The sequence below is a fragment of the Vicugna pacos genome, chromosome 35 (assembly GCF_048564905.1).
Source record: "Vicugna pacos chromosome 35, VicPac4, whole genome shotgun sequence".
NCBI lineage: Eukaryota > Metazoa > Chordata > Mammalia > Artiodactyla > Camelidae > Vicugna > Vicugna pacos.
The window spans coordinates 10,205,422-10,232,547 of record NC_133021.1 but is presented as its reverse complement, the minus strand read 5'-3'; the positions used below and the strand labels follow the sequence as shown (position 1 = coordinate 10,232,547).

Below are 27,126 nucleotides of genomic sequence, written 5' to 3'. Positions count from 1 at the left end.
CAGAGGGGCCCGCAGTCCACAGCACAGTATGTACCTCTATCTCCTCTCCCCTCTCAGCAAAGCCTGCAACATGAGCATCCCTGACTAGGTGAAGTGTGCTGAGGACTACGAGACTCTCCCCATGGTGGTCCAACCTGTGGGGATCATCTCAGAGGAGAATTTCTTTTGCATCTATAAGCAAATCACCTTGGTGAGACAGATCAGCCCGTGCAGCTCCCAGTGGGCACTCTGTATCCACTACAGGCACCACTATGTGCCCGAGAATGGGTGGAGCAACTTCCAGACCCACTGCAAGGTCGTGGGCCTTTTCACCATTACCGACTGTCTCTCAGCCAAGGCCTTCGAGAAGCTCCATGTGCAGAGGAGCTGTATGGCACCACTCTTAATGACTCTCAGCTCTATGTCTTTGTGCTGCATGGGGAGGTAGCCGAGCAGCCGCGCACCAACGTGGCCTTCAATCTACGAGGACTGCAGGGTGGTGGAGAAGAGGATCAAGGACTTCACTGAGTCACCCTTCATCTTGCTCAAGTCCAAGTGGCTGGATGGGGCCCCCGACAAGTCTGGGGACAAGATCCCCCTCCTCTGCATCCTGTTTGAAAAGGAGGACTTCATGGGACTGGACACAGACAGCAGGTAAGTCTACCTGGAGGCCTGGCCGCCCTGGCTGTGTGCTGGGTTCTTCCCTACATCCATAAGGGGATCAGCAAGGAAGAGGGCTGCCTTGTAGCCAAGGATGGAGGGAGGTGCAGCCCACCAGTTTACAGACATTTAAAAGTGAATTCGCCTTTGTTTCAGAGAGATCCTTTTAGGGATAGTGTGGACACTTACTCCTGCTTTTCAACCAGGACCCCTGGTGGGAACCCTAGAGTTGCTGTCCAATAGAGTAGCCACAGCCACTGATACTAAGAGTGCTGGGGAGGAGGCTGGTCTGAGCTGAGATGTGCAATAGGTCAAATGCATATCAGATGCTGAGACTTGCCTAGTAAAAAGAATGTAAACTATCTTGTTACTTTCTATATTGATTACATGTCAAAATGATAGTATTTTACATACAGTAGATTAAGTAAGATCTGTTCTTAAAATCAGTTTCTAGTTTTTTGTTTGTTTGTTTGTTTGTTTCTTTGTTTAATGTTTTAAATGTGGCAACTGGGAAACTTTCTTTACATGGCTCTCATTTCATTTCTATTGGGCAGCCTGTCCTGGGACAGTCTCATTCCTTTGCTTATAGATGAGATGCTGAATCCTGAGACATAGAACAAGGTGCTGGTTGACCTGGGGGTGGAGCCGGTGTCTCCTGCATTCCAGGCTCAGCACCTGCATGGCTCAGGCCCTCTCTTCCTACCCAACAACCACCATGCCAGGTTAGGACATCAGAAACACCACCAGGGACTTCTGAATGAACTCCTTATGCAGGGAAAGACATGTCATGGAGTATGGGACAGAGCAGAGAAAGGTTCATCCTCATTTCATCCCTGTGATTAGGTCAACGGCCCCACTTTGCCTCGGAAGTGCAGACGAGCTCTTCTGGGCTGCCTGCTCCCCCCATCTTCTGCTCTGTTTCCCTGTGTATCTATCGTGCTATCCCTCGGGCAGAAGAGGGTGAAATGCCTTTGCCGAGAGGTGGTCCCCCTTTGCTGGGGAGAGTGAGGGAAGCTGTGTCCCCCTGGCCTATGGCCTCGGTCCTTGAGTCTGGAGAATGCTCATGGCAGTCTCACAGGTGAAGGTCGGAGGACCTGACATGTGCTGTCGGGCCCGCTGTGGAGGCAGTGCTCTGTGATTCCTGAACTTAGCTAAGATCAGATCCTACTTTCTGGTTGTTGGTAAGTTGGAGGAGAAGATGCCAGAGAATTGATAAAAAGAGTCTAGACCAGCCCTGTGAGTGAGAGGCACAGAGGACCTGAGTCCCACCTGCGTGTGGAGTCTGGTGGGCTCTGGATGAATTTTCAATTCCTCTCCAGACATGCCTCTATGGCTAAAGGAAGGGGCAATGCATGGCATGGCCATGATCTGTACTTGTCCTCACATGGCCCTGTGATCTACATGCCCACACTCCCCTTCTGCTCTTTGGAGATGAGGTGGCAGGTTTAGGAGCCTGGGCACTGCTGAGGGCACAGCTGTCAGCACCAGGCCACTCCCAGGCTGGCTCGGTTCACCTCACCTGTCACCTCCTGCTGAGCCCCCAGGCGTTAGTCAAGGTAGGTGCATTGGTACAACGTAAGCAGGGACCACCTTCTCCCCCTGGACAGACTGGTGGGTGAGCAGTGGAACCCTGGAGCACTGCCCCAGGCCCCTGGCTAGTGCCTCCTCTTTTGTCATGGGAGGCACTGGTGACATTTTTGCTCAGCAACTGCTTGGCTCTGTGTCTGTAGACCCACCAGAGAATGCCAGATTGTTTCTGCCTTTTGAAGTCTGTCCTTGGGATTTGTTGGAGTAGCTGGATGTGTGCTTAGCCCATAGTGGTTGACACTGTCACCATTGTTTACCCAGAACCTCGTGTACCAGGCATGGCTCTCAGCATCAAAATACAGGAGTGCATTAGACCTCCCTCCTGGTGGGTCTGTCTGTTTTGGTACCATAAGCTCTCAGCCAGCATCTGAACATCAGTGAGATAACGCGGCCAGTGAGCTCGAGTCAAGCATGTTCTCATCCAGTCACTTTTACTTCATTGTTGTTTTTACTATTCCACAGTCATTAATTTTTAAAACAATGCTTTGGTGCAGGAGCAGAGCCTAATTCTCTCCTGCTACTCTTGGTGGGAATGAGTAAAACTGTCCAGCCTGAAATGCAATCACATTTTGTAACTCAAAAGCTGTCTAGACGCATGTAGGTGGAGTTTTGGTTTGGGGCTTTGACCAACTTGGGGTCCCCTCAGGCCCCTGCCTTACCTGGAGCAGGAGGTGAGGTTGGGTCTCACCGTCCCCTGTCCCTGGCCTCACACACTCAATTAAATTCTTGTACATGCTGTCAAAGTCATTTTTGTTCTTGTGTGTTTCTAATTTTCGCTTGTTCCTCTTTTCCTTTTTCTTTTTTCGTTTTTCTCTTGTACTGCCCTATGAGCATGTTGTTGCGTCTGAAAAGGTGGGCTGTACACACCCTGCATTGGAAATAGCTAGATTGCCCTCTGTGCTGTCTCCATTGCTTAGAAAGCAAAAACTTAACAGCCGCTTTGATCCATGTATTATCCTAGTCATCTTTTTATTTTGTATTTTTTTGGAATATTTGCTTTGTTAGCACATCACCCACTGGTGTTTGATACCTGTTAAAATCCTTGCTTTGAGGAACCTGTTTGGTCCTTCTTATGTTTGGTGACAAATGCACCCTTATTAAATTTGTTTGTTTGTTTTGAAGAAGTGAGATGCGAATTGATTTAGGCAGCTGCTGAGGGGTTCTTTTCACGGAGTATTTAAACTTGTAAAGACAAAGTCTGCAGCATCTTGCTCGATTCCTGCTTTTACACAAACGTGCTCAGCATACAGTTCCTAGCTGTCGCTGTGTGACGTGTGATGGTGCTTCCTGGCTGGTGGTCACTGGTGAGGAAGTGGCAGGCTCAGTGGTGAGCAGCTGCAGGGGATGCTGTTGGAGGAAGCAGTCACCTTTTTTTTTTTCTGCATTCAACTTCCCCATGTCATTTACTTTACATTGCCTTCATAAAGGGGCAGAAGTGGGTCTAAAATCCATGCCACTCTTTTGTTCCCCTTATGAGGCTGGTTTTTCTGAGTATCAAGACAACATGGACTTCTCCTAGGTAGCTGGCTCACCTGGATCTGGTGGACACAGGGACCGCTAAAGGGGACCGTAGCTTCCTCTCTGCTTCAGCCAGTGGGCATTCAAAGCCACGTCTGTGGTTTGGCTCAGCAGCCATGTAGGCTTCCCTGCACCGGCCTTTACTTTTAACCCATGTTGGCAGTAAATAAATGACTTTGTGTCTGTTGTAGCTGACATCTACCACTGACGGCCGTGTTGTTAGTTTGCAGTAGTGAGACCCCAAGACCCCAGTCATCCATGAAGGAAGATGCTTTGGCCGACCTAAGACCTTGCATTCTCATCCCCACTCTGGTTCATCTCACCCGGAGGAAGGGTTTGGCCACCACCATCATGCTGACTATGAGGCCTTGTTTCTCCTTTCATGCTGTGGTCCAAATGTGGACACTTCATTATTCACTGACTTGGTCTCGCTTGAGACAGGCCAGACTTTCTGAAAGAATCCATCACATTCTGGGTGGGGAAGAGAACAGAAGTAAATGTCGCAAGTAGAAGGAGTCTAGGCTGTCCGGGTTGGCAAATGCAGGCTGAGATCTGTGAAGGCTGGGCTGTGCCCTGGACACAGGCCTTTCCCATGGCTCCCGAGAGCCCAGGGGTTAGAGTGAGAACAGCCTTGCCTGGGTTCCTCCATCCTCATCTGCTCACTGGAAGGTGTGTCTGCTAACTAGGAGCTCCCCCAGACCTCGGGTCCTTCAAAGCTCAGACCACAGGAGAACCTTGAGCCCCTTCTCCTGGTCCTCCTTTGAGAGAATCCAGTGCCTTTTGAGGTGACCGGCGGCAGGAGATGCCTCCTCCTCCAGGGAGTACCCTTCGGAGGACTGTGACTTACTGCACCTTGCTGTGAGCTTGTGGGATTCCAGTTGTGGTCCCTGTAGAACCAGACTTGAGATGGGCTTAGCGATGGAAATGACAGGACTGATCCCAGGGCAGGGGTGGTGGGAGGGAACAGGGAAAATTGAATGTGACCTCAAACAACTAGGTGGGTGCTGAGGCTGTTAGTAAAATGGGGAGCCTGGGAGGTAACTGCCAGGAATCGAATTCCAGAGTAAATGGTGGACATGAGGCATTTTTAAGATGTCATTTTTCATCCAAGTTAGGACTTCAAAGAGGCACTCGGGTCTATGAGCCTGGGGCTCAGGTGAAGGAGCCAGACTAGAGACACACGTTGGGATTCATCATTCTTAGCTGGTGTTCACAGCCTTGCATGTGGATTAGCTCATCTCAAGAGGTGCAGACTGAGGCTGAGGAAGGGCAGGGCTGTGTATGAAAGCCCAGACCATGCAGCTTTGGTGTGTCAGTCAGTGGCGTTTGGGATTTTCAGAGCAATGTCATTTATCCTTAAGGGGCTAGGAGGTGGGCAGGGCCAGCCAGGAAGAAATCTGATGGGAGGGTCTTAGCCACTTGTGCATCTTGGGAAGATGCAGAGGCTGCAGGGTCCAGGAAGGAACACTCCTCAGAAGTTGGAGTTGGAGTGGAGAGTGGGGAGAAGGTAGTCACACTCACCTGTGAGGGAGGGAGGTAGGCCTAGGGAGTCCCCACCCTACTGGACTCTCTTTCCCATGAACAGAAGACAGACAGAGGATCTGAGGTGAGAAGGGATGGGCGCTGGGAGGGGAGCCAGCTTGGAGAATGGTGCTTGGACAGTTCTCCCTGCAAAATAGAGTTAAGAAAACCCAGACTCTTAAGAATATTGATAGTGACTGGGGAGGAGGCAGTTCTTTTTCTGGCCTCCTAAGGGTAAGGCATGTATCCGGGGATACACAGAAGAATTGGGCAGTCTGTTCTGGGGGCTTGATCCTTACCAGGGGAACAGTGCAAGTTTAAAGGGGGAGAAGGGAAGTAGAGGGATACTAGCCAGACCCCGTGTCAGGTACCAGTCTGCCGCCCTACTTGTGTGTTGCATTCACATCCATGCCTCCCAGGTGGGCAATGGCAGCCCCCTTTTGCACATTGGCAAGCCTTCTCAGAGGGGTTAAGGAATTGGTCCGTTTGGCGGCTAGTAAATGCTGTAGCAGGATTCAAGCAGGGCCTTGTCAGACTTCAAGGGCATGTTTTCAGTACTAATTCTGGTACCTCCCTGTTGTACGTGGAATGGTGAAGTGGGTCAGTTTTGGAGCCTTTCAAAAAAAGTACGATTTAAGTGCCTCAGGACTGTTTCACAAAGCTCAGTGTTCTTAGATGGTTCGGAAGCACCACAGTGCTTTACCCCCCACAAAGGTCTTACTCCTTTGATTATGACGTGGTTGCAAATGATGTACAGGTGCAAAACCAGACTTAGCAGCTTCTGAAGGGAAACTCTCCAGTTCTCCCTTGATCAGCTTTCTTCCACGGGATGTAACTCTGCTGCAGCATAGGGCTGAGATTTCCATATGGAGTGAGGGTTTGATATCCAATGTCAGCATAAAATTATCAGATGGAGAAAATCGATGTTGGGAATTTATTTTTGGGTTTCATTAGACAAGATGCACTATCGGTTAATGGCCCATATAAAGTATGAAATTGAGTACAGAACATTGCATTTCTTACTTTCTACTTAGAACTGTCTTCCAACGTAAGGTTGTCTGCTTTGGAAATTCAGCTCAGCCACTAGGGCGCCTGTCAGTGTGTTGGTGTGATTGCATTTACACAGTGCATGTAATCTGGGCTTCCTCAGCCCCAAACATTCCAGTGCAGAATCATGGGCTGTAGCCATCACTTAGTTATACAAATACTTCTGAAACTATAATACCAGAGAGGGGGGAAAAAAAGAGAGGGAGAGATTGCCTTTATCAAAGTTCCTTTGGATTCTAACAGCAAACTGTTGCTGAGCAGCTCTGGTTTCCTTTGGATATGAATATATACATTTCTTTGCATGTAACTTGGTTTTTGGACTAGAACACCAAGCTCTTGCTTTCCATGAGCCACAAAAATCGTAGCCAAATGACACACGTATGAAATATTTTATTCTTTTTTTCTGAGAAAGGATCCTTAAATATTGGACTTGGGCTGTGATTTTGTTTTTTCCTCTTCCCACCCCTCTTGTCATCTCACTCATTTATCCCATGTGGCCTCCAAGAGGTCATGGTCTCAAAGGAGTGGGTGGACAAACACCAGTTGGTCACCATGCAGTGCAGCTGTAGAGGGAGCCCAGCCTAGAGCTAAAGGACATTATCAGAGAGGACTTCATGGAAGTAATGGGCTCTACATTCAGTTCTGAGGGCAGAGTAAGAGTCAGCCAGGAGAAGGAGTCAAGAGGGTGGCTCAGGTGACAGGTGCAGCCCGGGCAGGGGCATGGAGGCTTGGGGGTGAGGACTAGGGGAGAATGCCTTCTGTGGTCCAGGGTGGAGGGTGCCCCTGCTCGGGAGGACACTGGAGAGGGCCTGGGGTGGAGGTCTTTGGAGCAGCTTGGGTTTAACTAGAACTGACAGAGGAGGCAGTGAAAGGTGTCAGCAGGAAGTGACCCTCAGGAAAGGTACTTCTGGTTTTGCTTCTGATATACTACAGAAAGAAGGGTCAGGATGGGCGAGAGCAGGTCTGTCTGTCCCTTTGAGACCCTCCCCATCATTCATTTATTCATAACACGTCACTTCTGAGTGTCTAGGGGAGAGGGGGTGGACCCACAGTAGTAAGCAAAATGTATTTGCTTCTTGTGAGCTTAGCAGTGTCAGAAGTTGACTTAGCCTAGAATGTGTTAGGAACAGAGGAACAAAGTGCGGAGGTTGGAGGGAGGGAAGGCTTCCTTGAGAATCAGTCAAAATGAGCCTGGAGGCAAGTGGGAAGTAGGAGCAGGTCAGGGGGCCCCTGAGGTCACTGGGGACTTGGGTACTGAGGTGAGGCTGGGCGAGCAGGGTCAGGGTCAGGGGTGGGGCTAGAACTCTACAAGGGAGCCTCTGAAGGGTTTTAAGTGGGGGCGATGTAATCAAATTTGTGCTTTGGGAAGGCTGCCCTGGCTCTGTGTGTGTTTGTGTTTGTGTGTAGCAGGGAAGAGGGGGAGGGTGCCACCAACTGTGGGGGTCATTAGAAGATCATTCACAGGCTGGGAGGTGACCAGTGGGAGAGAGGCGTTGGGGCTGCTTGGGGACGGCAGGGGCAGTGTGGATGCCGGGTTTCCTAATGGGGAGGGCTTGTTAGTGGGGCCGCCCTAGCGGCACCTTGTGGCTGGAAGAAAATGGATGGAGGCAGCCAGGTGGACTTTCCTCTTCTCTCCTTCTCTGCCTTGTGTGATGATCTTAGCTCAGCCAACATTTGGAACAGAAGAGCTAAGTTCCAGGGTAGCCCAGGACTTTGTTGAGCTCGTTCGAGTGAGATCTGATAGGATTTAGGTTTGTGTTGAAATCTGCATGTTCACTTAGCTAGAAACGTCCTGTGTTTTGGATTTCCATAGGGGTTTTTATTCTTGATAAAGATTGCTTTCTTGGTGAGAGGAAATTTAATACAGCCATTGTCTTTCTCAAAAAAATTCATATCTTTTAAGAAATTTAATATTCCAAAGAATAGGAATATTTAAAAATGTTAAAGTAAGTCTTTGGTGTAGTTTCTTTGGTTTCTGAGTTAATGTGGAGTTAGAGCCTTTGCATTAGTTAATAGCACATCCTTGTCAATATTTAAAGAGCTGTTAGTGAGTGCCCCAGGCCCCACCTCTCAAAGCATCATTAAAGTTTTCTCTGAAATAGTGAAATCATAAAGGTCTTGTTTGCAGAAGCCAAACAGTTGGTTTATAATATGCAGCATAGCTCCTTTTATAAAATAATAATAGGTTCAAAATTAAGAAAATGGAAGATAATTGATTTTTTTAAAGCTGAAACAGAAACTTTCATGTGCTAATGTTCAACTGGAAAATTTGAAAAGAAAAATCCTACTGTAGTATCATCTACATGGAATACATATATGCCTTTCACGTTTGAAAAGTAACTGTGAAGTTGTTTTTGAATTCAGGAGCATTCCAGCTCAGATACTGGCAGTGATCATTGCTAGTTTTCAATGGAAGAGCCTAAATTTGCCTTCTTAGATTTTTTTTTTGTAGTGACAGGGTTGAGTCGTGCTTTTCCAGCATGATTTTGGGGCAATTTGGGGGCAGATGTCGTGCATCAGCAGTGAGAAATTTCCATGCATTTTACTTTCTGGACATCATCAGGGCACATGTGGGGTTTGTGCCTGCAGGCTGGGATGCTGCAGGATTCCCTGGACCATCACCATTATGTCCTGGAGCTGCTCCGGTCAGTGAATGACTTTCTGTGGCTTGGAGGTAAGGTGATCTGATGCAGATGATCAGATGTGCAGTTAAAGTTCTATTACTTGAAATAAGAGAAACCTAGAAACATGGCTCTAAAAATACAGGATGAGGGAGGAGAATTGGCTGAGCTGCTTGCAGTGGGGAGACTTCTCAGGTGACTCCCTTACCGTGATTCCTGTCAATATCCACCCCAGCCCTGCATTACCGTCCTGCCGAAGCAAGCATGCACTTTGCTCAGAAACGCAATGAATTTCCTTGTGCCTCTGTTTGTTGGCTTTTGTTTTTTAAGCACATCTTGCCCTTTGCTTAAATGCCATCCCTGCTAGTCACCTCTTACACTCATTCTTCTGGACTTCGTCCATACATAGCTGCTGAATGGATGAACAGAATGTAGTATCTCCATGTAGTGGAACATTATTCAGACATAAGAGTGAATAAAAAAGAAAAAAAAGTAAAGGTAAAGATGAAAAAGGCCACCTGCTCTGGGAAGTCCACCCTGACTGCTCAACCTTCCTTTTTCCCTTTGAAACCCTATCCCTTATACTGCACTCTACTCTTTTTGATAGTACTTACCACCTTCTAATAAACTTCAACATTTTCAAAAAAAAAAAAAAGAGAGAGAGAGATGCTGATACCACTTCAACATGGACGAGCCTTGATAAAAGCACGTTAAGTGAAAGGAACCAGACACAAACGGCCACATATTGTTGATTTCAGTGATCTGAAATGCACAGAATAGGCACAAGCAGAGTCAGAGAGCAGGTGATGGTTGCCAGGGGCTGGGTAGATGTGGGTTAAGGAGTGACTGCTAGTGACAGGGGGCTTCTTCTGGGGTGATGAATTGTTCTGGAAATAGACGGTGGTGAGGGCTGCACAATCGTGAGTGTGCAGAAGACTGCTGAGTGCTGTCTCTGGGAGTGCCTGTTGTTGGGGCGGCTTTATTTTGTTCTTATCCTGCAATGTGAAGAGTCACCTTGTGCTGTGGCCGTTCTACTCCTGTGAGTGGTGAGGCTCAGAGACTTTGCAGAGTCATGTTTCTTTTTCCCCCTTGCTAAGTGTAGGCAAAAAAGGTTTAAGCCTGGGAAAGTGCTCCATCTGCAGAAATGTCTTTCAGTTTTGCATGGTGTAAAAATCTTGACAGCTTTTTAATCATTGAGGACAGTCTGTGGGGGGAAATAGCCCGTGATGCCTGGGTGAGACCTGGAAGAGATGCGCTTCCCTCCCTGACACAGGTGGGGATTTCACCCCTGTTCAGGCAGTGAAGGGCCCAGACCCGTGAACAGAGTTGACAATCGTGAATATTTACGTGTATCCACTGCTTCATCTTGGATATTAATTTCAAGCTGAGTCAGTTTGTGGCAGCAGCCTCATCCTACATCAGGAATTTATAGTATCTGCTCTTTGAGGTGAAGACCAGACAGACTTGATTATTTAACAGTCTCTCTTGAATTGATATCTCAGATTCTTTTGTCAAAAGCAAAACAGCAGAAATACAGATGTCCTTTAATGCCAATGTGACCTGGAATGGTTTTAGTTTCTGTGCCTCTGTGGCCGTATCTGCAGGTGGGAAAGATGATAACAATGCTTTCCTTAGAGGGGCTGGTGAGGGGGGAGTGAGAAGCACAAATGGAGGACTTACATGAGATGCTCATGAATGACCAAATTTAGTACTCTCAGCCTGGTGAGGCCTCAGGGAGAGAGATGTCAGAACAGAGCAGTCCTAGCTGGAGCTCGATCCGTGTTGGTGGCTGTTATGATCAGTATCACCACTGTGGGTTATCAGGTAGTTTTAAGACTTGGTAATATGAATTCATGAATAATGTTAAAAGATTAGACATCTCAGATCCAGTTTATATAGTTCTCAAGATTTCCTCTGAGAAATGGATGTTTTTTTCCCCATCTTAAATCTGAGTTGAGTCTCTAAAAAATTTCTGTATTCCTCCATCTTTTTGCTTTAATTCTCCATTTCTTTAAAAAAAAGTTTTTAAATGGAGTTACTGGGGACTGAACTGAGTGCCTCATGCATGCTAAGCACATGCGCTGCCAAATGAGGTATAATCTCCCCCCTGATTTTTTTTAAACTTTACTTTCTTAGTATTCTGAAGTTAGAGGCCTCTAATTCTTTTTCTGGAGACTTGTCCATGAACCTGTAAATCTATAATTAATTAACAAACTTGGTTTATTAAAAAAATCAATAGAATATTCTGCAATCCATCCAAAAGGAAATGCTTATTGACTTAAAATGTTTCTCCTTTATGGTGATTTCTACTTTTTGGTCTAGCTTAATTTATTAACAGCCATCCTCATCATCATAATGACCAAACTCGCTCTGAGTGGACACCTACCAAAGGCTAAAATGCTTTCCTCATGTTTTACTTCATAGCAGGTGTTTGAGGGTAGGTATCAATGTCTCCATTTTTGCAGCTGAGGGATTGAGAGATGGGGCAGCTTGTCCCAAATCACACGCAGCTGTCGGTGGCTAGCTCGGTGCTGGAACCCAGGCTGCACAGGATGCATTCTTGATTGCTCCTCTAATCAGCCTCTCATTGAGTGGTTTCCCGAACTCCTGTGAGTTCATAAATTATCAGTTTTACTGATCTCAGCCTGATGAGGCCTTCAAAGGAGAGATATCAGTAAGAATGTGAGACAGAGTGGCATAAATTAAAATTGTCTGTTTTCACAAATGTTTTATTCTCAGGTAATGACTTAAAAAGTTATTTTTTTTTTATTTTAGTGCTCTGTAAGCACTGAAAAAAAATTAAAAATTGTAGTGCAAAAGAGAAGTGGGCTTTGAAATTCCAACCATTGCTAATGATGTTACTTGTTTTTCTCTTGTGGCACTTATTTACAAAGACTGAATTGGTTTTATGTAGTCTTAGTATGGAAGAAAAGATTGTCAGTGAGTATTGTAAGTAAAATCTTTACTCTTTTCTTTCCTGATGATAAATATGTTAGTTGTTTTCATGGCTTAATTACATTTCCTCACTTGTGAAAGTTGAGTAATATCATTTACCTTTTCTGACTGTGAGAGTTAGACGCCTTGTATACAAAGCACCGAAGAGGTGCTTAATAAAAATGTGCTGTCACAATGACAGATAGTTTAGAAGGATCAACTCTGAATACTAATTAGGGTGGCTTATTTCTGATGCATATTGAATATGTATATATATTATATATATGAATATGGCTTAAAGTAACAAGGATTCAGTTTTTTTTTTAGCGCAGTATGAAGTTTTAATGAAATCTGTATCATTCTAGTGAGACAGGGACTAGTTAAATTGCCTTAAGCACATGAACTTGAAGATTATTTACACAGAATGTGTATTGTTACAACTCAGAATTCATGTTGCCGTGTAATCATCCACTCAGACTTTTAAATTCGTGAGATTTTGACCAGAACCATTAAGTTTAGAGAAATCCACATTGATCATTTTCTGGGAATATGCTTCTCTCTTTTCTGATTAAAGAAAATTTTGATTTTTTTCTGCACTCTTAACAGGTTTTAAAATATCAAAACATTGATTTGACATGTGACTTTTTTAACAGAGAGAATAAAGTTCATGCTGCTTTAATATGTAAATAAATGTTTTTGTATTTCAACAAACTTGTATGATTTCCTGGCTCTTTGAGAAGTATTTTGCAAGATACTTAGATTACCTACTGTAGGAAAAATACAGATGTGACTTTCATGAATATAGGCCCAGTACAGATCTGTTGGTTTTTGCTACAGTGCAACACATGAGGCCTAGGAGAGCTTTTCTGCTGATTGCCAGGAGGACAGATCCCAGGTCTCAGTCACCCATCCTGTAAAGTGAAGTGGCTGGACTGGATTCTTTCATCTTCTAAGATGAGTTTCCATGAGCCTATATCTTTTGTTTATATTCAGGAGTATTAGCAATATCAGATTAAATACTGAATACCCCTCCCTTCCTCCAAAGCAAAGTGCAGTATGTGGTACATAAGCTTTTAGTTATCTGATTCTTGTTTCTGATCCTACAGGCAATTTTTGTGTTGCATGTTTCCCAGCAACCTGGAAGGTCTTTTTAGCCATTGGCAGCACGGTTGCACATTCTTACAGTCTTAAAATTCCTGTTTGTAAAAGAAGGCTTAAACAACGTGATTTTATTTTGATTTCTTTGCTTAATGCTTCAGAATAGCACAATGTCCATTATGTCTGTCTACCTGGAAAAATTATTCTGCTTACATATTAGTTTTATTCTGTCATCTCGCTGTGAACATTTCAGACTTGCTGTGCAAACAATGGCAAAATCAGACTTTTCTTCCAGTGTTAGAAACCAGTGAGCCAGGATTTTATAAAACAGCTAGAAGCAGCCTCTGGAGCACCTTAAAGCTAAAAAGTGTATTGAGTTCCCTGAGTATTGACCCCGCTGCTATGTGTTAATTGGTGGGAAGTGATTTGGTACATATAGGAAGGGGTGTAGTTTTTTGACTTGGGTTTACGTGCACGTGCTGCCACTGAGCCACATCAGTCTGAGTCAGTTTGTTCTGAGTTTTTCCCTCATCTGTGAGATGGGGATGCTCATATCTGCTTTGTAGAATTTTGAGAATTAGAAAGTATGTAAAGTGTTTACCACAGTGGGTATGTCAAGAGGGCTCATAAACTTTACCTGCTGTTTTGTGTGAAACCATCATTTTATAGTCTTTGGCAATTACTAAAAAACAGGAAAATAAGAAAAGCTGGTTTTATGATGAAAGATATTTGAGGAGGTTCCATAGTTCCTATACCCATAATTTAGCATCAGCAGAGTCAGAACTGTTACATAGTTGCCCCGAACCAATGTTAATGCACAGAATTTTTTGTTACATCATATATGTTGGGGCTTAAGGGGACCCAATACTTAGACACATGTTGTCTCCAGCAGCCAACTGAGAGATGACACAAAAGAGTAGGCAGGCAATAAATGTCTTCTTTGTTACTGATGAAGCCACATTCTCCATGAACTTCAGGGCTGTGGGAAAATGCGTGTCATGATACTGTGTCCCAGAAGTAGAGACTCACCCTGTCCCAGGTAGCTCTGGGCCATAGCGAGCCTTCCCTTGAGAGGATCTGCCCCATCATGAACAGGGCTGTCCTGCCATGGAGCTGAGCATCCCAGGTGCTTCCCAAGAGTGGCCAACACTGGAGGGAAAGGAAGGGTTTTACATGCCCTACTTGTCTCCCCAGACTCACACCTCACTCTGTTAGTGTGAGGAGGGCTAGCTGTGGGCCAGGGGTCAGGGGTGTGAAGGGAGAAGCACTCTCCATGGCCCAGAGGAGTGGGGAGAAGGTGTCCCGTCCCTCAGTTTAGACAGGTGGTGGGATGGAACAGAAGGGTTCTACCCAAGAGTTTATAAAAGGAGATATAAGGATTTCCTTTGAGACTTAGTCTAGCCAGGAAACACAGAAGATGATTAGAAAGGAGACTTGTAAATCACTTTAATATTAAGTTGACATTTGTTGAGCACCAAAAATGTGCTACATTCTTTTCTGAGCGTTTTACAGAAATGAATCCTTCAATCTTCTCAACAAGCGAGTAAGGAAGGTTTGATTGTTATCCCAGTTTTACAGTGTGGAAATTGAGGCACACAGAGGATAAGTAAGTTGGTCAAGGTCACAGAGCTAGTAAGTGGCAGAGCTGGTATTTAAACCCTGGCTGTCTGGTTTTGCGGCTCCCAGAGATGGGCTTTGGGTGTTTAGAGGTATCTGCATCCCTGGATCTCTGTACCTCTGTGTATAAATTAGCCCAGAAAGGACAGGGAAAGGAGAGTTATGCAGGTGCTCACAGTCATGTCTCAGCCACTGTCCATGAAGAGTGTGACATGATTGGTGTTAATTGTTTTCCAGGCAGTAGATCTGTTCATAGAAGAGAAATTTAGTCCATTGAGTTAATCTAGAATCCCTTCCTGCTCTGCTTCTGTCCATGCTTGCCATGTGACTGCCTGCCCGTGATTGGGCTGTTGAGGAGAAAATGTACTCATGGATGAACTCTGATATTTCAGTCTGGTTCATAGATTTACGTCTTCTGTTACATTAATAAGTTAAATTTCTGGTTTTCTTGCCACAGTGTCTCTTGAGTTTGGTTAATGTGAAACCAGTCCATGGGAGCCCAGGGGTGCTGACAGTATAGTTTCTGAGCACGTTGTGGCACTTCTACCCATGCAGACCCGACTGGAGAATGTCTGCCTTCCTCACTGATTTCTCCCAACAGTAGGGTCCTCTCCCACCCCCAGATGTGAGACTGGTAGCTCTCTGAGTAGGCCAGTCAGAGGCCACATCCACAAATCAGAAAATGATGAAGTACCTGGAAGTGGGTTTAATAGAAGAAAAGGGCTTCCAAGTAGTCCGTTGGGCTGTTCAAGTCCATTTGGTGAAAAGATGTCCACTGTCTGTGGTTGAGCTTCTTCCTTGCTGTTGAAAAGTCTGGATTAGATGAAGGGATTTTAAAAAGCAGAAAGGAGTGATTTCAGGTGGTACATCCACACCAGTGAGAAGTGATGGATGACCGCCTGTGTGAGGCATAGACAGAGTCTTACAAACTTCATAAAACAGCTTTAAAAGCTCTGCCGACTCAGTGCACTTCATAAGGGGTCCAGATCATCACTGGTCGCACTGAGAGGGCAAATAATTGATGATGGCAGAAAGGACACTGAGGCATCAAAAAGGTCTCAGTCATGTTCCCTGTTTAAAGGATGTGGCACAGTGTAATATATTTGAGCTGGTTTTTCACTGAACAATTTTTAGTGTTTTCTGGGACTCCCCAGTCCCTCAAGGTTCCATGTAGCTGCATGTCCCTTCAGTGCAGCTCTGTCAGCGCTTGGCCTGGGCTGAAGTGGTGTCACAGGGAGCAGGACGGTCAGCATCCCTGGCTCCTCCAAGCTCCATCTCCACATCCACAGTGCTGGGTTTCTCATCCGTGTCTACTTAGTAGGGTTGCTGAGAATCAAACGTGATGGTTGTCAGGTGTGATTTGTTGTTGTCTCTGTGATTGGCATATAGTCAGTATTTGATGGAAACACTTGTTTTTTTTTATTATAATTGTGGCTCCTAGATTGCAGGGGTTTTTAGTCTGCATTTTTTTTTATAACTTTATTCTTCTTATTTTTAAATATACACTTATTTTTATTTATTTTTTTTGGAGGTACTGGGGACTGAAGCCAGGACATTGTGCATGCTAAGTAGGTGCTCTACAACTGAGTAATACCAACCTTCCTTGTCTGCACTTAAAAGTAAATATTGCAATACACAAAATAGCTCTTAAATACCATCATGGGATCTAGTCTCTGTATAGACAATAGAACACATATGCTATTTCAATAAGAACAAATATTGTTGGGACATACTTTTCTGAATCTGTTAATGTGCTTAAAGACAATCATAACTGTGATAAACACGAGTCTTGGATCCAGTACTTCTTAGGGTCTGTTTTGCCATCATGGGAAATTACATTCTACAGAGAAGGCTAATTGGGTCTCGTTGATATTTGGATGGTTTAGCAGATGATCAAGGCTTTCAAAAGCTGACAGTTTTGTGTTTTAAACTAACTACAAAGTTACCTTCTAGAAGTTGGAAGTCCTAAGCTTATGAAGTGCCCAGTAATTCAGGGGGTATGTGTCTGTGTCTGTGTGAACATTTGTGTGTGTGATTTCAGGAAGAAAGAAATAAGTTCCATATAGCCTTCTGATACCTTTCTCCTCCAGTTCAGGGTGTAGGCATATATTTACACAAATAAATTGATATTCTTTTGTCATTTGGCATATTGGTGGGAATAAGTGGTTCTCATACTTGTTTCAGAAGGGTTGGGGAGCATGAGCTTAGAAAATGGGAGGAGAAAGAGGCAGGGAGGCACTCCACACTTTGTGCAGGATATGAGAAACAGTGGCTTTTCTTTTCTCTTTTCTTCTAAAGCAAACTGGCACTGAATTGTAACATACTATTACTCAAAATTGCTTTTCTGATCAGATACAAGTTCCTCAGATTTTTTCAAGGCAACATGAATGATGAAATGTGTTTCAGCAGTTATATTTAAAAGTAGTTTTATCTTTCAAGTAAAAGGCTATAGCTTGTTCTTTCTTCCAGCGGTACAAGAAGTTCTCATTGATCTATGTACATGATCAATGTGCTTAGTTTGTTTGGGTTTTTTTTTTTTAAGTGCTTGTTTCATTGTGGTGTGAATGAATGTTTAAAATTTCTAGATTTTGATCTTTAGAACATGCTGATTTGTCAGAACTGTTAAAAATCTGATTGTTCTTTGGTCCTTGTTTGGTGGGGCACCCTATTGATTTCTGTTGTCTGCTAAAGAGGGAAATTCTTCCTCTAGCCTGCAGATCATTAAGTGAATGGTTTGCAGCATGCCTTTAAAATTCTTTGAATGCATTGAGCATGTATGTCCAGTGAATTTTGAATTGACTCATAGTAATGACTTTGCTTTGATTCTATGGCTTTTGCTCCTCTCCACAAGAATTTGAATTCTCTGTTGCATTTTGTATATGTGTTCTTAACAGGGGAAGAAATTTTGTATTTTTTACAGAGGTGGTTTTCCTATCCCCTCTGAATGCCTTCTGTAATTGATACAACAAAAATCTGTTATTGCAGTGCTTAATTATTTCATATACTATTTTTTGGCTTAAAAACGATCAGAAACAATGACAAAGAGTGATAATAAAAAATATGAAAACCTTCCTTCCTTTGAAGAATAGAAATCAGGTGATCAGGCTCACGCATGCTTTGTGCCTGACACACTTACTCTCATTTCATTGTGTATCATGATTCGGAGATGGAGTTGCTTCAGGTTTATAGATTTTTGTTTTAACATTTGTGTTGAATTCTTTCTCCAGGCTGAAGTTGTGAAAGAAAAACTGGGCTGGTCTAACAATATAACCCACAAGTCTAGGAATGTGAAGGAGAGTCTGGGCTGCTCTAAAAAGATAACTCACAAATCTAAGTATTGGAATACTGATCTGAGTTCTGCTAGACTAATTTGTAAATCTAGGTTAATTAGTGTTGGTTTGCTGTTCATGTTTTTTGCTAGCCAGTTGGGTTTCCAAAGATACATATCTGGCTTTGGAGTGTTGGTTTGCTGCCTCCTCACCTCCACTTTTGTGATGATAATGCTGCTAAAGCTGTTCCATACCTATTGGCCTAAAACCCCAAGCTTGCACTTTACCCTACAAAACCACATGCGCACATCTTGGAGGTGCTCAGAGCTTCGGAACAGAAGCCCCTCTGAGCCCACAAGTGTAATACATCTAAGTACTCCAACCCTCCGAGTGGTGCTTGTTTCTTGACTAGCCTGTCGTTTCCGTAACAATGTTTCCTGTTAGGTTTGTGGAAAGGGTAGAAGGGAAAGAAATGTTTTGTTTTGTTTTCAGGAGGCCTGAGATGCTGATGAGAAAAGAGTTGAGGGTGGGCTGAGGAACAGAGTGACACTCCCTCTCCTCATGGCTGAAATTGATGAACACTGAAATCAATTAAGTGTATTGGTATTTTACCAAAGGAAGTTAGTGATCCAAACTGGCTGGTTATGCCAATGGAAAGTACTGAATTCACCTGCAGAATTAGGTGCTTTACCAAGTAGAAGCAGCTTAAAGTAATCAAAAAATCAGTCCTATGCTGAGATATAAAAAGAATATATTATCTTTTATTTCTGAAACTTTTCTACTTCAAGTTGTGTAGAGCTAAAAGTAAGTTTCAAGGACCAGGATTTAAGAGTGTGGCTGGTTCTGTGGGATTGTTATTCAGGGATGTGTGTAGACTCTGCTAGAAGCTGGCAGGAAAAGACCCAGAGCCAAGATTTGTCATCCTAGGGTGTCCTCCTTAATGGTTATATGTGGGAGCCGATGATTGGGTTAACAAATTGTAACAGACCCCAGCCGCCTGTCAACTTTAAGAAGAAAAAAATGTGCTTAGTAACTGCTTTGCAAGCAGGCACCTGTGCATCCTCACTCCTGTCTCCTTGCCTTAAAAAGCAGAGACAATTCTTTGCTTGCATAGTTGAGGTTTTAGATAGCACTCTGCTCATTGCAAAGGACCTAGGCCCTCAGCTATAAAAGCTGGGCTTGTGTGCTGTTAGATAGCCTATTATCCCCAAAACAAGGACCTGTATGGTCTGGTGGTCTGCTTTGTAATTAACATATCTAAAGAATGTATCTTGTTCCCCTCACACCATGACTTCCCTAAAGATACACTAAGCCTTTATACTCATTGTGGACTCTACATTCTCTGTCTCATCCAGTCTTTCCCCAAGTTCCTGCTTACTATCACACAACTATTAATGACTTTTCCCTTTGATTATACACAATAAATATGGGAGCATTTGAGAGGCTCTTGGAGTTGGCTCCCTACTCCCTCTCACTTTCTTGACTTTTTCCACAGAGTCTTGAGTAATTCATTCCATGTCAGTAAGACTTCTGCCAGCCAGAGCCCACAGTTCCAGGTCAGAAGGATGCAGGCTTTATCTCTCCTACCTGAGGGAGAGAGAGAAGAGAATTGAGATCTGCTCCCCCATGGTCCCTTCCTGCCCCAGGGTCACTCCAGTTCACCTGCAGCCTTCTGGCCTCTGCTCACAGGGCCTCTGTCCCAGGACTGACCACAGCCTTTTCTTCCCTTGTCAACATTTCCTGTGTCTTTCAGAAGTTTGTCTCTTCTCTGCAATTCAATCCTGGCAGATATGATGGTGGTCAGTGTGCTGGTGGGAAGTCACTTGGGGACTCCCAGGAGCCATGCTGATTCTCCTGATTATCTCAATTGGGCTTACAGAACTGTCAAGCACTGGAGGAAGCCCATTCATGTGAGGTCAACACAGAATTGCATCACTTTCATTTTATTTCTGAATTTTCAGTGGAGAAATTATTTGTAGCAAACTCTTCCAGATTTTCAGCCACCTTCTTTCCTCACCACCATTTCCTTGTTGGCTCTGGTGCTTGTTTTAAGAACCAGGTTTCTTCTCTGGTCATTTCTAGCAGCTGGGCTTGCCAAATCCTTGATCTGCATTTGAAGCAGAATACTTCTTCGTGATGTCAAACTGATTTCCCTTGTCATTTCTGAATATTTCGTGTACACTCAGCAACTGTTTCAAGTGAAATGCTCTTGTCGAATTTCAGTTAACTCACATTTGCTGATCTCCTGCTTTCATGCTGAGGGCAGTTTCTTCTTCCTTTAATAAAAGTTAGCAATTTGCATTTACTATGGGAAGGTACTGGCCCGAAGTGCTTTTGTTCTTAACAGTTTTAATACAATTGACCCATTAAAATGTACAGTGGTTTTTACTCTATGCCCAGAATTGTGCATCCCACTCAATCTTAGAACATTTTCATCCCCCCAACAGGAAGCCTCTTATGCATAAGCAGTCATTCCCATCTTCCCCATCCTTCCCCAGCCCCAGGGAGCCACTCTTCTCTCTCTGTGGATTTGCCTGTGGTGGACATTTCATGTAAATTGAGTCACTTCCTGTAAATGGAACCATCTATTGTGACTTCTTTCAGACTGAGTAACGTTTTCAGTGTTTGTCCATGTTGTGGCCTGGGTCAGTACTCTATGCTTTGCTATTGCTGAATAATATTCCACTGTATGGCTGGGTCCCTCTGTTTACCCATTCTTCAGGTGATAGGCATTAGGGTTGTTTCTGCTTTTTGGCTGTGATGAGTAATGGTGCCTTGAAAATTCCTGTAGGAGTTTTTATGTGGACATTTGTTTTTAGTTCTCTTACGTGTGTGCCCTGAGAGCAGAATTGCTGGGTCATTCAGAAACCAAATGTTCAACTCTCTGAGGACCTGCCAGGCTGTTTTCCAAAGTGGCCATGCTGTGTTACGTGCTCACCAGCAAGGGCTGCGCACTCCGCTTCCTCTGTGTCCTCATTAGTGCTTGTTATGCTTTTTTAGATCATAACCTATTGTAGTGAGTGTGAAGCGGTTTCTCCTAATGGTTTTGACTTGATTTCCCTTACAGCTAATGATATTGAACATCGTTTCATTGTTCTCATTGGCCATTTGTATATTTTCCTTGAAAAATACCTTTTCAGATCCTTTATTCACTTTTTAATTGAGTTGCCTTTTTATTGTTGAGTTGTAGGAGTTGTTTTTAATTGGAGATACAAATTCCTAATCAGATAAATGATTTGATAAAATTTTCTCCTGTGTGTTGTTTTTTCACTTTCTGGATGGTGTCCTTTGAAGCAAAGTTTTAAATTTTGATTAACTCCAATTTATCTGTGTTTTCTTTGTTCCTTGTGTTTTTAGGATAATATTTAAAATCTGAGGTATTTTATTTAAACTTTGATATATAAAATGACTTAATTCTTAGGACCATTCTAGGAGATGGGTGCTGTTGTTGTCCCCAGTCTATGGATAAGAGACTGAGATGCAGAAAATTTCACTGACATATCAGTGTCACAGCTACTAAGTGCTGTGGGAGTTCAGACCCTCATGTTTGTCCCCAGCATATGTGCTCTTCACCACCATGCTCCACTCCTTCCTGGAATCATTAATGAAAGTCTTTCCTTCTTTGATTTCTTGTTAGTTAGTTTTCTCATTGGGGACCTCATCTCCTCATTTTCCTTGCAGCGCTCAGTGTAGATTTATTTAGGTCTCATGTAGGCAGAAGCATTGCTATCAGTTAACTCCTTTTTTACTCACTCTCCAGTGATGATTGTTGCTAGTTGACCTAATCAAGTCATGCTTAAGTCTTTCCTGCTCATGACACTAAAAACAGAGTCATGACTTACAGAATGCTCAAAGAAGAATGTACTTGATTGGTTTTATTTTGCTAAACCATCAAACCAATCAAATAAAAACCCCAGTGTTGACACAGATTATAAGCCCTCCAGAATAGTGTCACTGTCTTCCTTGTGTTTCATTTGTTTGGTCACAGTGTCTGGATAGTGCCTTGCTGTCCAGTAGTTTTGTTAGGATATGGTGCTCGTGAATCATTGTAAGGACAGAATTTTGACAACAGACTGTGTTGTTCATTTCATGAGGGATAAGATAATATAGAAATACTGCTCAGATCTTTTTTAAAATTAAGCTTGGAATTTTGAAAAGAGTTCAAGAAACCATACTAATTTTAGATCTATGTTAGACACATTTTGGTTACATATTATGGTTATCAACTAGATTTGACAAGAGGAGTGTATTATTGATTGTTTGTTTTAGTTGAAATATTCTACCTGGGATAAAGTAATCAGTGCCCATAAATGAACAAATATGTTTGTATTTCTATGCAACATGGGAGCAGACTTCATATGTTTCTATAGAATATATATGACTGTGTGTTTTCATCTGTCAGTGATTTTATAGTTTTTCAGCAATGTTGTAACTTTAGAAATCTTCTAAGAAAATTACCCCCGATTCTAGTGCAGTTTGTACTGTGTATACTATCTTATGCACAGGATTCCACTGTCCCCTCAGTGAGGAATTTCCTCTCCTATTGAGTTAATAGCATAGTTAAAGGAACTGTGATTTTGAGGCCTTTGCTCTCCATGTGTTTACAGTTGGGTCTCAATCACGATTTTCCCTTTCTTGGGTTTTCATTGTTAAATTAGAATCTTTGAAAATAACTATTAATATGTTGCTTTGGTCTCACTAGAAACTTGTTGTATTTGTGCTTTTCAGTTTTCAATTTATGAAAAGTGTAAATGCACTCTTGTTTTTAAGTAGTCCTTTTTCACTAGATATTTGTTTACCTCTTTAGAGTTAAAATTTTTTTCCCAATGAATGAATCAGTGTGTATATTTTGAAAGATACCTTACTTTTTATTTTTCTTATTGTAACAGTTATATTCATTGTAGAGAATTTAGAAAATAAGGATAAACACAGTAATAACTTAAAAATAGCCTCTAATCTCACCAGGAGATACAGTTGTAAGGTTTGAAATTGAGAATTACAACTCCTCTCACATTGTTCTTCTTTTTCAAGATCGTTTTGGTTACTGAGACCCTCAAATTCCCATATGAATTGTAGCAGCAGCTAGTCAGTTTCTGCAGAGGAGCCTGCTGGGATTGTGATCGAGACCACGTTGAATGCACGGATCACTCTGGGGAGCACTACCATTCAAGAGCGCTGTCTTCTGATCCACGAATATGCGTGGTGTGTCTGTTTGGGTATTTAGGTCTTTAATTTTTTTCAACAATGCTTTGAGTTTACAGAGTATTATTTTACTTGTTTTTCTTTGCCTTTATACTGAGGACAAGTGTGCAAGGTACCAGGATCACAAGTGTATTTGAGTCCCGCCACTTGCTGCCACGATAGTCGCTGCACTCTTGCTTGCCCTCTGTAAAATCTTGCACAAAATTGGACCTCAGTAACTCTCTCTTGAATGAATGATTATATGATTGTTGGAGGATGCTTGAGAGTCCTTGTGATGATTTTTTTCCCCAGCCTTTCTTAACTATGCCCTTTCTCTTCCTAAACCCCAGCTTGGGTTTCAGCCTGCCTGTGGCATTGATTTTTCCTGTCTATGTACTCTTCCTTTCATTGGTTCACAAATAATGTTACATGTGGGCTCTGGAAACTTGCTAGATGTCAAGAAAGAACAAATCCATTGCATGCTAGTATTTTTAGAGTGTGTTATTCTTTTATTGATTGAAATTAAATCAGGCTGACCCCCTGAGCCCTCCTATGAGCTCTTTCCGCCTCCCTACAGGTGATACTGCTCTGGTTGCTGCATATGTCCTTCCCCCAGCCTTGGTTTTGGAGTTGAGTAAGTCACCATCAGTGGCTCCTCTCTTTAAAAGATGAAGAGAACGTTTGCTCCTTCTCCCTGGTTGAGGACTTGGATGAGATGAGGTACCAGATAAAGAATGCAGCCCCACCTCATTCTGACCCCTGCTCTTTCCATTCCTTTCTCCAGGGGAAAAGAGTACAATTTAACAATATAAAGATTGATTGTGAGCTAATGAGATAGACAAGACATTCGATCATTTATTAAATATCCTTTCATGCCAGAAACAAATGTATTATACACACAAAAAGCACATAAAGCACGGTAATACCATGGTTACAAACGTGGGTCCGAGTTTGGGTCCTGCTCTGGAGTGACCAGTCCTGTAAGATGGAGAACTGGTAGGTCAGCTTAGCCTCTCCTGGACTTGTTTTCTGTCCTGCAGAGACGGGGCTCGCTAGGCGTCCCTCCCCCATAGAGGTGCTGTGGGGTGTAAATGACACATGTGGGCAACCTGAGCACAGCTGCTCGTTCCTCGTAAGTGCAGGATAGCATAGCTTTTGCGGTGATGGCTTTATGACCACCCTGTGTAGACTCTCAGTGCTCCAAAAGGATGCCTTGTGGTTTGGAGATGGGATTCTCACTTCTATAAATACCCAAGTATTGTGTTATTGGGCCCTTCTGATTTGAATGTATTCTTTGAAAGTAAATAGTGTAGATATATTTTTCAAATATGCATGATTTTTTCTTTTATTATTTATAGTTCTACCCTCTCATCTCGGTGTGACTTTTCATGGAATCCAGGAAATATTCCTAAGCTACCTGCTTCTTCACACTTCTCCATGGTGGTTTTCTTCCCTGACTAGAAGAGAGTTTTGCATAGGAAATTTTCTTTGTTCCCCTTTTCTTGGAGTCTCTCTGTCTGTCCATCTCTCACCTGTCCATTTGTCCATTTCTCTACCCACTCATTCTTCTGACTTGTTCCAAGAAGCATTTCAGGCAGCTTACAGAAGAACAGATACCAAATAATCAGGTGAGAAAATGGGGCCAAGTTCAGACAGTGAGGCTAGGAGGCAAGCCTGTGTGAGGGTTGCAGGCGTGAGACACACACCTCTGCCCTGTGACTTATAAGATCAATAGCAAGAGTTTGCCTGAGGCTCCCAGCAGACACAGGGAAACAGGGTTTGTGGGAGATGCTCACTGGCTGTGAAATAAATAATTGGCTTAGGAGAAGCCCAGCCTTTCCAGCTACTAAGGCTTAGGAGAATATTTTGAGTGTCTTCCAAAATCAGAGTATTTCATCTTTTCTTTTGTCAGAGTTCTACGTATAGTTAGTTACATTCTATATCTGGAAATTACTCCAAAACTGCTTCCCACATGAGTCCCATGGCTTGGGAAAGGGATCATTCTGCTCATTGATGGGGGTTGGCCAGAAACAGAAAATGACAGCCTCTAAGGAGCCTGGGATTTCTCAGTTATGTTTTGTCAGTGCTATAGATTTCAGAAAATGCTTCCACAGTTTCTCTCCATCTGAGTCGGCAGCGTGCTCTCTTACAAGCATCAGGAGCTCAGGGCCATGGGATGGTGCAGGCTGACTGCACTGCCATCAAGATAGCTGAGCTAGTCATTGCAGGTGTGGTGCTTTTATGTAGTGCATTTCATGCTCTTTAATAGGTTTCAACAGGGAGTTAATTAACTGAGTTAATTAACATTTAATAAATATGATGTTTTGTTGAAAAGACAGTTATAGGCAGAATATAAGATATGAAGTCTTTAAAAATGGTTACATTACTGAAATTTCAGTAGAGAAGATACACAGTTTATCTTATTTATGCCTCTCTTTTAAAGTAACAAAGACACAAGACACAAAAGGCAGAGGATGATTTCTGTTCTTCCTCTCGGCTTGCAGGTGCCCTCACCTCCAGTGGCATCCATCCAGACAACAGCACTGACACTGGCCGTGCTCAGAACTGCCTCAGCCCTGAAGACACAACTGACAAATAGAAGGGGGCCACGCCCTGTTACGGCAGGTGCTCTCACTTTGTGGGTCCTTATGTAACATGCGGTGTTATTCAGGACTGCTCGTTCTACATAGTGTGACGCTGCTGCAGTGTCTCCTAGTTATTTGTTTCTGTAAGTACTCGTATTTTCTCCAATGTGTGGTACTAGACATCTAAAAATGTTTTTTTCAGATGAAAAATAATGTGTATTTAATATAATAAGTCCGAAAAAAGGGGCAAAAGAGGCTATCCTGGTCCCACTACTCAGAGATAATAATTAACACTTTAACATCTATTTTCTGTTCTTTTCATCAGTGTGTATCACCTCTGTCATAAAAAACAGTGAGCACTCTGTGCCTGTTTACTGTGTGGAGACCTCCATTTTCCATTCGGCTTATTACATGTTTTTCTATAATATTCTATCTCCCCTGGCATGATTTTTAATGACCAGTATAGCCTTCTGTCTTGTGGAGGCATCGTCCTTTTTACTTCGGACTTAAATAAACTTTTAAATTCCAAGTATACTTAACTGAAATACTGAAAAGAGAACTGTGGTGGTACAGAAAGGCCCCTACATCCCTTCCCCTTATTTCCTGAGAGTAAAGGCTGTTGACAATGTGGTGTATATATTTCATGACTTTTATGCGTATGACATATATATATACACATACATACATACACGTATGTGAGAAATCTATGTGTATGTGTGTGTATATATGCTTTATTGAAAAATAAGGCCACACTATATGTTTTCTGCAGATCAGTTTATTCACTCAGGGTTATATCATAGACGTCTTACCACTCCAGACTCACCCAGTCCTTTCAGATAGAGTAGAGGGATCTCCTGATATGCAGGTGTGGTCTCTTGTGCAAGGACACTTTTGGTGGGAGAGTGCTGTGGACAAGGCCCTGGACCATGCCAAAATGCCAGCCCCCTCAGAGCCCACAGCTCGCCGTGATTTACCACATCATTGTCTTGATGGTGGACACTTAAGTTTTCTCCATTTTCCACTGTCAGAAAGGATGTTTGACTGGCATCCTTCTTTTACAGACATTCCTGTGATCTTGTATGAGTATTCCTTAAGTCAAGGCTTCTGGAAATTTAGTCCCTGGATGTGACATTTACATTCATCACAGGCTCCTTTGAAGTGACTCTAGAAATTTCTTCTCCAGTGGGGAATGAAAAGATGTAGAATTACTTATGTAACCAATTCTCTATCGCTGGATATGATTTCACTTCAGCTTTTCTTCACACCATTGTAAACAGTGCTGTGAAAATGCCCTGATGAGTACATCTTTTTGAACTGATTTTTTTTCTAAATGAAACGATTCCTATAGGTGGAGTTGAGTCAGTGTGTAGACACGTTTTACAGAGTTTACATATCCATTGACATGTCATCCTCCAAAAAGGTCGCTCACAATTTGTTCTCCCACAGATGGACACTAGCTAGAATATCTTTTAAAAATATTTGCCAATAGGATGAGCAAACGTGTTTTTT

The 27,126-nt window shown here is 43.1% G+C and overlaps 1 long non-coding RNA gene across 2 annotated transcripts; it reads left to right on the top strand.

Annotated features, from left to right (window-relative positions):
* The first annotated feature begins 390 nt into the window (after positions 1-390).
* On the top strand, positions 391-25,761 carry LOC140691512 (uncharacterized). Of its 2 annotated transcripts, none has more exons than XR_012067220.1 (3): positions 391-633; positions 22,883-23,050; positions 25,537-25,761. It is a non-coding gene; the product is annotated as an uncharacterized lncRNA (long non-coding RNA). The 2 variants fall into 2 exon arrangements; XR_012067219.1 differs by having other exon boundaries at positions 22,883-23,067; positions 25,537-25,692.
* Positions 25,762-27,126: the final 1,365 nt, after the last annotated feature.